Source organism: Panicum virgatum, chromosome 7K (assembly GCF_016808335.1).
Source record: "Panicum virgatum strain AP13 chromosome 7K, P.virgatum_v5, whole genome shotgun sequence".
Classification (NCBI taxonomy): Eukaryota; Viridiplantae; Streptophyta; class Magnoliopsida; order Poales; family Poaceae; genus Panicum; species Panicum virgatum.
In genome coordinates this window covers 11,230,779-11,241,114 of record NC_053142.1, presented here as the reverse complement: position 1 = coordinate 11,241,114, position 10,336 = coordinate 11,230,779, and the positions used below count along the sequence as shown (strand labels likewise).

The 10,336-nt window shown below is 47.9% G+C and overlaps 1 non-coding gene across 1 annotated transcript; it reads right to left on the bottom strand.

Moving 5' to 3' along the window:
* Positions 1 to 5,011: 5,011 nt before the first annotated feature.
* LOC120643208 lies at positions 5,012 to 5,119 on the bottom strand. The gene has a single exon (XR_005662898.1). It is a non-coding gene; the product is annotated as a small nucleolar RNA R71 (small nucleolar RNA).
* Positions 5,120 to 10,336: the final 5,217 nt, after the last annotated feature.

Genomic DNA, 10,336 nt, shown 5'->3' with positions numbered 1-10,336 from the left:
GGGGCCGTCCGGCCCCTGCTAGGTCGGTCAGCCTGGCTTTGGCGCGTCTCAGCCCTCCGTTGCACCAACACATTGATGGATGATTGTAAATTGCTCTTCAAGTCGGTTTGGGTCTTGGTTCTTTGGTTTGTCACTACAGGTGGACCAAACTTATCTTGGTTCAAGACTTTTGGTCTTAACTTGTGATTCTTGCATGAAAAACCCTTGGCTTGGCTTGAAGTTGTGCTCAAGACCGTTCTTTAAAGTTTCATGACAAATTTTCCATAGGTGATAGGTTGGCCGGCTTGGAACTTCTTCCATTTTGGCTCAATTTTGGAAATGTTGCTCCTGCTTTCAAATACTCACCAAAATTTGTGGAACTTGTCAATGTATATTAATTTTCAAAATTATGGCACTGAAAGTATCAAATCCGAAGGAATGTTGGTGGTAAAAATCATCAAAATCGACTGCCAACACCCGCCGACCACTAGGTGTATCTCTTCTGACTTCGCCAATTCCTATGCTACTCGGCACTTCTACGATGACTTTGCTAGTTCCCAGGCTTGAGGGCTTGGCACCAATAACTACTCGACATGGCTTCTACATCTCTCCTAGCTTGCATGCTCAGGGACTAGATGCTGCAACACTACTCGCGCTACTACAAAAAATGCCGCGACCTTTGCTAAACACCACTGAGGCGGGCAGAAAATACATCCGCCTCGGTTAGCCAGGGTGGTCATTTTCTAATAGGCAGTCAAAAAAACTGCCTCGCAAAATCGATTTACAAAAGCGGTAAAATAATAACTGCCTCCTAAAATCTATTTAACCGATGCGGACGTTATAAGATGTCCACCTCCAAAAATACCTCCATTTTCAGAGCCGGACCTCCTAAATGGCCTGCCTCAAAAAAAAAAAGGCCGAGGCCCAAAAGGCCTAGAAGCAGCCTGATAAGCCCGCACAGGTATAAATACGAAGTTAGGATTTTGGCCCACTCATTCACATCTCTCCCTCTCCCTGCCTTCTCCTCCACGTGCCATCCGCCCCTCCCTATCTTCCCCTGCGCACGCCGCCGCCCTCCCTACCTTCTCCTCCATGTGCCGCCGCCCCTCCATACCTTCCCCACCCTGCTGCAGCTACTCGGGCAAAGGGGCTGGGGGCGCCGCCTCCCTGCTCGGCTCATCGAAGGCCGGGGGGCCTTGGGCTTCACCATCGAGAGGCTGCACCGCCCCTGGCTCGGGCCCCCGACCTGCGGACCTCAAGCCCCACCATGGCCACCTCCTTCCTCCTTCAGTGGTGTGGCCAGGGAGGTGGATCCAGGCAGTACGGACAGGGAGGCAGATCCAGACGGCGACTACAGATCCAAGCGGTGCGACGGCGGATCCGGTGAGGAGGAGCCTGGATCCAGTGGTCTTGTGCGGTAGCTGGTGCGGTGGCGGCACAGATCCGGCGAGCGAGCGATGACACGTCACCAGCAAGCGGCGGCGGCGGCGGTCAGTGGATGGGCTCAGCGGGCCTGTCCACAGGTTTTTTATTTTTTTTTCTATTTTATTAACCGTGGCGGGCATTTGGTCTGCCTCAATAAATCATTTGATTTACCGTGACCATGAGTGCGAGGCAGACAGGCTTGCCCACCTCGAAAAATTAATTTTGCCTGCCCCAGAAAATAATTTTGTAGTAGTGTCGGATGCTGACACATATGAAGACTGAGGACAAAAAAGAGGTTTCAAATTTCTAAATCAATAATTCCATTTTTTACCATCAGAATGGAAGTTTCGACGATGCATGCCATGAGTTTAGATCCTTAATTCCAAATTTATGGGATTTGGCTCTAAGGCTTAGGGGCTGCGGGATACGTGTCATAAATAACATGTTTTTTGAAGCAATTCGAAAAGCAAAAGAAGATTTTAAAGATTCAAGACTAGTTTGACCCACAGCGTGATTCTGCGATTCAATCTATGGTTCGGGGGCTACTCCATATGGAGCGCGAGTTCATCGCGCACCATATAAGAGAAGATTTGGAGCTTGAGCACCTAATAGCCTCGATGCAGACAAGGAAGTACTAGGAAGACTACTCGAAGCATTCGATGGAACATTGGAGGATTTCAGAAGCACTCGAAGCACTTGAAGAAGTCTTCAGAAGTACTCAGCGCCTGCAGGACACGACTACGAAGAGCTCGGGTGCTTGTCAGATCTGGGGCAGCGGAACTGCTCACTGGCATGAAATATTCTAGAGTAAGGGATATCGTATGGGAGGTACCTTACCTTTCTTGTAACTACCCAATTAGGCGTAGGACTACCTAACTTACAAGGAAACTACTCGATCGTGTATGACTAGGACTCTCTATTAGTAATTGGCTAGGACTTTCTATGTAACCATGTCCCCCTAGACTATATAAGGGCGGGCAGGGAGCCCTCCAAAGCACAACAATCATCTACATCTAAGGCAATACAAACCATCACATAAGACGTAGGGTATTATGCTCTAGGCGGCCTGAACCTGTCTAAGTCTCTGTGTTCCTTGCACCATCGCGTTCTGATCTTGGCAAATCCCTACCTACAATCAACCACCTCGGGTTATCCCTCAGTGGGCTTGGTGGTTAAATACCGACAGAGACTTTCTAGCTCAGGTGTTTACGCAACCAAATCTGCATATGATGCACTTTTTTAGGGTGCTATCAACTTCGCTCCCTATGAGCGCATTTGGAAGTCTTTGGCACCTCTAATTGTCGTTTCTTTATGTGACTGGCTGCTCACAACCAGTGCTAGACAACAGACCGGCTTTCTAGGAGAGGTTGTTGACGGTCGTTAAGTGCAAAATATGACCGTCAACTATACTCACAAGAGAAAGAAAACCATGCCTCTTACTAACATATTTGTATCACTAACCTAGCTCCATAGTTGATTTGGAGAATTTATGTTTTCAGGAGCACAAGTCCGGAATAAGAAGAAAACACAAAGAATACGTAGAAGAAACCACAGAAGATCACGTCCTGCGTAACACAAGCAAAAGAGGCCCACCAGACAGACCAAACCGACCAACCAAACCCCGGCACCGACCATCTGACATCAGGGCCCACCAGGCAGTCTACCAGAGAAGGACGGTGGCCAGAGGCGGCAAGGTGGGGCCGGCCAAACTAGGGGTTCGGCCGAACTCCCCCTGAGTCCCGTCCAGGTGCATTTTGGCGGGAAGACTGATCTTATCCTCCTAAATGTGGTTTGCAACGTTTCCATGCGGGGAGGTGGCGGGAACCGACCTCAAGAGCTATAAAAGGAGCCTCTCACCACACATTCAACACACACACCACTTGTGAAGCCTCTCTCTCTCTCATTGTGACTTGTACTCCTTAGGGTAGTGGAGCTAGGCAAGTACTTCAATTCCTTAGCGAATCTAGTCGTCTCGGGGTCGGCGAGCATTCCTCGTCGTTTTGTATGGCTTTGTATTCTGACTCTCATTATGCTATTCATATAGAGTTCGTTCTCGGTTATCTTGCTATGTTCTTAGCCTGCGTAGCCAAGTTCTATTTTTATTCAAGTTGTATTAGTTGTTTGCTTAGACTAGATGATCTGGGTAAGGATATTGGTTCGTTGGGCTTTCGGGCTTGCTTTAGCATCTTACCTGTCCATCTGAACGGTGGGGGACCCGGGGGTGCTAGGGTAGTAACCGCGTATGCGAGCATGGGGCTCGGGTACGCGGGATCCTTCGAATGTGACGGTGCTCCACGGTATAACTGGGGTAGACCGCAGGTGGTGACAGCCCTGTCGGTCCGCTGGGAAGCTGCTTCTCGGTTAGTGTACTCCCCGACGTTCAAGTATTTGTATAGGAGTTCATGCAAAGATGAAATGGTCTGGACGTTCTCCAGAACGGGTCATTCTCCCCGATGACCCTAATTTCCCGGCACTTGTAGTTCTATGTGTGTGACTAACATAGCTTCTCTGCTGACATGAATAGTAAACTAGGACCTTATTTGCCTATGCTCCCACTAACCCTAGGTGTATTTGTTTATTCTTTATTCATGAGAGTTGGCTGATCTGTGTGTGTCACATTACCCTCGATTATCTATTTTATCACTTACCCCTATATGATCAGTAGTTCACACCTTATCTCATAATTGTTATGGTTATGTATTTAGTAAACATCTTTACACACCGTAGCCATCACTTGGGAAAATATAAATAACAATACCCTGAATACTTCCGGGTGAAATGCTACAACTGTATATCCGTGCGCTTGCGGATCCTTCTGTAATCATTAAGACATATTGCACGCCCTCCCGCGGCGTCACTGCTGTGGGGCGGCCGTCCACGGGCGTTTCTTGGTGCCGTCACTGGGGACTGACCATTCCTAGTGATTGTGCTAAGAAACGCCAACAAGCATTTCTGGCGCCGCTGCCGGGGATGGCACTAGGTGTAAAAAGATCTTTGCTAATACATAAACATGGCATTGTGAGTAAGAGGTAGCTACTGCTCATACAGGCTAATATCATCTTTTGTTTTCTCCTGATTGGATGAAAATAGGGTAGTGTATGACTGGTTTCTCCTTGCCGACAAACTTTATTGAAAATCCCGAGAAGCTCGTGAGAAGGGTTCGACCTCGCATCGTCCCTCCTCAGCTCTCGTTGTCGACAAGTGAGCCAGCTTTTCAGGCACCAGCAACAACAACCGAACCCATGGCTGAGAAGACTCTCCACGACTTCTCCGTCCCCTCAGCCGCCAATGTGGCAACTGGACCCAATGCTGATGTTGGGGACGTGAACTTCGAGCTAAAGTCTAGCCTCATAAACATGGTGCAGGCCAGCCCATTCTGTGGCAAGCCAAACGAGGACGCCAACACCCATCTCCGGAACTTTCTGGAGCTCTACAAGACCGTAACCATACGGGGCGTTACGGCTGACATCATCAGGCTTTGTTTGTTTCCTTTCTCCCTCCTAGGGAAAGCGAAACAATGGCTTTATCAGAATACTGAAGCTGTCAACATGTCGGACAAGTGTTCCGCAGCGTTCCTCGCCAAGTTCTTCCCACTAGGCAAAACAAATGCCTTGCGAGGAAGAATTTCAAGTTTCCAGCAGACAGGGATGGAATCCATCCCGGAATCTTGGGAGAGACTTCAAGAATACATACTCGCCTGTCCTCATCATAGGATGGACGAGTGGCTCGTGCTACAAAGCTTCTACAACTGGCTAACGACAACATCAAGAGCCCACTTAGATGCTGCTGCTGGAGGGGCCTTTCTCGATCTCACCATCGCCAAAGCCAAAGCCTTGATCGAGAAGATGGTCGCCAACCAGGGTTGGATCGAGGAGCGTCCCCAGCCCTGAAACAAGGGCGGAATGCATACCGTCAAGGAGATGGATATGCTCGCCGCCAAAATGGACCTCCTAATGAAGAAACTTGATGAAGGGAATGTTGGCGCCTACCAACGTCACCAACGATGACGCCCGCAGACGCCAATTTGGGATGGCAGTATTTCATGAACCACGAATAAATCCGCAAGCGCACGGAATACTGCTGTAGCATTTTACCCGGGAGTATACCGGGGTGTCATTTATATTTCCGCAGGGAAGGCGGTGAGTGAGAGAATATATAGATTAGTGGGTGAACTCTATCTAGATTGGATATTCTCATGCATAAACAGGGGTAAGATAATAACATGGTAGGAGGTAGTGTGACACATACACAAACTACCCTCTCGGATAAATAAATAAATAAAAGAAAGATAAAAGAAAGATAAAAGATGCTTTAGGCTGGGAGCAAGGTAAAAGTCAGAGCTCGAGTCAGCTATACTAGGCTAGCTATATCTACACTTTCTCATTGGTTAGCTCATCAGAGATTAAACTACACAACAGGGAGATCGCTATCGAAGCGACGGGAGGAGCCCGTACACCCCAGCAACTTTATGTACCTCCTACCCCCCATACCGAACGTGGAGGATTACTAAATGGCTCGGACAGGGCTGTCACCACCTGCCGGCTACCTCTACAAACCGTGGGTATAGTTGACATCCAGCAACACTTAGCTAATCTAGACACCATGTCTACACTAGTAAGGGATACTCTAGTGTCCCGCGCGGAGCCCCCACCCTCCGGATGGACAGACATCACACTAGAGCAATCATACGAATACTGGAGCAGTTAATAGAGTTCTAAGAACAAAAGACTAACCATCTCTAGCACAGGGCGATCATACAATGCAAGCATAGAATGATAACACAACCATGACAAGAAGCATATACTCGATAACTCAGAATATACTTCAAGCAGATATCGGTAACCATAGTCTAATTCTATTACATACAATCGAATATTACAAGAGAGAGCTAGAGATGAACCCATACCAGACTCTCGAGCAACATCGGCGACTCGATGACTACTAGACTTCTCCTAAACTCCACTAAGCCTAAAGACTATGCAAGGAATGCAAGAGAGGAGAGGTGAGTAGTGTGTGGTGTGTGTGTGTGTGTCCTATTCTCCACCCTCCCCTTGTATTTATAGCAGGGAGCCACGGGGTGAAGCCAGCACAACCGACGTTGGGGACCAATGGGGAAGCGCCACATGCCCTGGTTGAGGCAGTGGGGCCCACGGGCCAGGTCGGCCGACCAGGTAGGTCGGTCGACCTGACCGGGCCACCAACCGCCCCCAACTTCTTCTAGTGGGCTGTCTTGGGCCTCTTTGTCTGATCCACGCTGGGGTTGGCCTGTCTTGACTTGTTTGAATTGGGTTCTTGCATCACTTTTGGTCCATCTGAGCCTGAATCGGTGCTCTGATAATTTCTGTGATTTTATGTTGGGCCAAAGTGTGCTTGTGACCTGCATATTAGCTTGAAAACACAACTTTTATATTCTAAAAGGTAAAGTGTGGTTTAGGGACTTTATTGGATAAGAATGCATGTAAGAAATGCAAACTCTCATGATTTTCTGATCAAGTTGACGCCTAGAAATGATCGTTAGTGAGCATCAACAGGGAACAAATAGCAAATGTTTGTTCCTGTCCAAGCCATGAACTCGTACATGGCGTGCGAGGTTTGTGGTAGTGGTGAACACTTGGGGAATGACTGCCTTGAGACCCGTGAAAATGCAGCCTACATCATCAACAACAACAACAACAATGAGTTCCGTCCACAAGGAGGCCAAGGGTGGGGTCAAACACGCCCACCATTCCAAGGAGGAGGTAACAATTTCAACTCAAATTTCAATTAGAATTTCAATTCAAACCAACCTTCCTTGAGAGATCTTGTCTTTGGCCAAACTAAAATCAATGAATCTCTAAATAAAAAGCTTGCTGCCAATGACAATGTTTTATAAAATATAAATGCAAAAGTTGAAACTCTTTCTTCTGCCTTGAAAAATTAGTTGAGTTTCAACAAAATGATAGAAACACAATTGGCACAAATTGCTGCTGCCATACCTACTGCTGAGTTTGGAAAGATTCTGGGGCAACCCGAATCTCCCATTGAAACCGCAAACATGGTGTCTACCGGGTGGGGCAACCTTCCCCGGCGGGCCCCACGAACTAACCATGCAGGTAGGTACAATCCCCCAAGGAATGACATTTGGGATGGCATGGTAGCAGCTGTAGAAAAGGATCCAGGGGTCCCCATGATCAGCTGCTCGATCTACGTCAAAAACTACGAGCAATGTCTATGCGATCTGGGGGCAAGTGTGAACATAATGCCCAAGGTAATATACGAAGAACTTGATTATTCTGCTCTTTCCCCCACAACTATGCTTGTGCAGCTTGCAGACTCGACAGTTCGGTATCTTGAAGGGATAGCCGAACACGTCTTTGTACGGGTACAAGACTCCTTCGTCATTGTCGACTTTGTGGTAATGGACATGGAGGGCGACCTTGGAGTTGACCTCGTACTTGGTCGAGCCTTCCTAAGGTCCGCCAAGGTAAGAATCGACGTCGGAAAGGGAGAAATCCGCTTCCGCGTTGGCAAGGAGGACATGTTCTTCAAATTCAAGCAAAGGGAAGAGCAGCGCTTCATGATACAACAAGACAGTGAAGGGCAAGCACTCTGGGGTGCACCCAAACCCCAGCCTGAGGAGCCTACGACCACCCGATCCAAGAGAAGACGATCAAAGAAGGTGTGGCGTAAGGTTGAGAGTTCGTCCTCGTCCACTTCTCCAGGACGAGCCGAACAATGGTAAGACAGTGAAGGAGAAAGGTCCTGCTCGTCAGACTCAAAACGACGAGCCCTTGCCGAAAGTAAATCGGTACTTATCTCATATTTAATTTTCTGCCAAATTTGCTTTTCTCGACTTTTGAAATTTTTCCCACTGCATATTTGAATTTTCAAAACACCATTGCATGCTAGAAATTTTTCTAGCACTTTTTCTTTTTCTTATAAAAAATCCAAAAAAATATTTTCTGAGCATTGAAATCCTTTGAAAAAAATATTTATTTGAAAATCTTTTCGAAGCAAAGTTTGGCCAACACCAAAGTTTAAAAAGCATATGACCGTTAGAAGAGCAGTGGGCCCTGGCTGTCAGCAGGGTGGGCCACCTAGGGTTCGGCCGAACCCTAGGGTCGACCGGACCCTTGCCAACGGCTAGTGGGCCCATCTTTCTCCAACGGCTACTAGCCGTTGTGCCCAGCTCTTCCCAACGGTGCCCGGCCATTCTCTCTTTAAATAGAGGCCGAGAGGTGGGTGTTGAGCTCTCACACTCAACTCTCATTCACTCACTCCCTCTCAAACTTTGCTCTCGAGTTTTCATTGGATTTTTGCTCAAGTTTGGTTTCAAGAAACCTCTCTTTCTCATTTGTTTGCTGCAAGAAAGGTGCACACCCAAAGACTACAACTCACGGGTAAGAACATTCATTTCGGTTTCACTAACGTAACCCGTTTCGAGTTGTACGTGTTTTTGTCCAACCATGAAGGGCATAGGGCAGAAGGTCTCCGGTGCATTCAAGAAGATGACGGGTGGAAGTTCATCCCGTTCTCGGGGTGGGTCAAGCTCGCACACTCCCGAACCTATGCCAAGCCCAAGCATGATGGACTACGAACAAGATGAACAATACGAAGAGATGCAAGATGGGGTTTATTTGCACTCTTCGGGAGGTGGAAGATGGGGTTTATTTTTGACTTTTTGGGAAGGAATATTTGCTCTCTTGGAAAACTTTTGCTAGCCACCTCGATTTCGACAAATGCTGGCCAATTTCTCTTGAGCAAGCTTGCCGCGGTTTTAATCGTCATGAATTTTGGAGACAAATTTCGGGTCAAGTTGTCCCAAGAGATGATATCCGACCTTTGCGTAATGATGAGATGCTCATTCTATATGCCATGGTTAACAAGATCAAAATCTCCCCCACGCAAGCTTTGGTTAAGCAATGGCTTTCGAATTTCAAGATGACGGGCCCTATTGAGTCTACTTCTCTGATTACTCGTATCGCTACACGTGTCGGTGCCTTAGAGGGGAATTCCATTCCCTTCATTGAGGGTGACCGCGCGTATATCGACGAGTCTTATTTGATTCAAGGTCACATACTTAAGAAAGGCCCGGATGACTCTTTGATTTTCCTCTTAATGGGCTATACAAATGAGATTTCGACCCAATGCGGACTTTCATTTGTATAATTGCCATTCACTGACCATCATTCTCGACCGACGAGAAGGGGGCCGTAGGCATGGTACTTCTGGTTTATCTAGTAGGATGACACGAAGCAGAACCAGAAGGGAAGCAGAGCCGACACCACCTCCCAAACACAAGGCGGGTGGGCTCATCTTGGCACAGCACGAGCACAGAGGAGTGGGCACGGCAGGCCCAAGGGCGCCGGTCCACCAGTTCCAGCTCCAGTGGACCTCTAGTCTCCACCAGACGTTCAGCTTCGTCCAGAGGTTTCGCCACTCTGACTCAGCAGATGGGCGAGCTAAACATGCGCACCACTAACATCGACGAGTCGCTGAACCAGGACATCCAGTCAACCCAAGACTGGCAGCGACTCACCAGAAAGAGGATCTACAACATGGAGCAGTACCAGCAGAAGATCCAGGAGGAGTGGAGGGCCTACTACCGTTGGGCTAGGTTCGACCCCAACCAACAGCAGTTCTAAAATGGGCCTACTACCGTTGGGCTTCTCGGTTAGTGTACTCCCCGACGTTCGGGTATTTGTATAGGAGTTCATGCAAAGATGAAACGGTCTGGACATTCTCCAAAATGGGTCATTCTCCCCGATGTCCCTAATTTCCCGGCACCTGTAGTTCTAGGTGTTGACTAACATAGCTTCTCTGCTGACATAAATAGTATACTAGGACCTTGTTTGCCTATGCCCCCACTAACGCTAGGTGTATTTGTTTATTCTTTATTCATGAGAGTTGGCTGATCTGTGTGTGCACATTACCCTCGATTATCTATTTTATC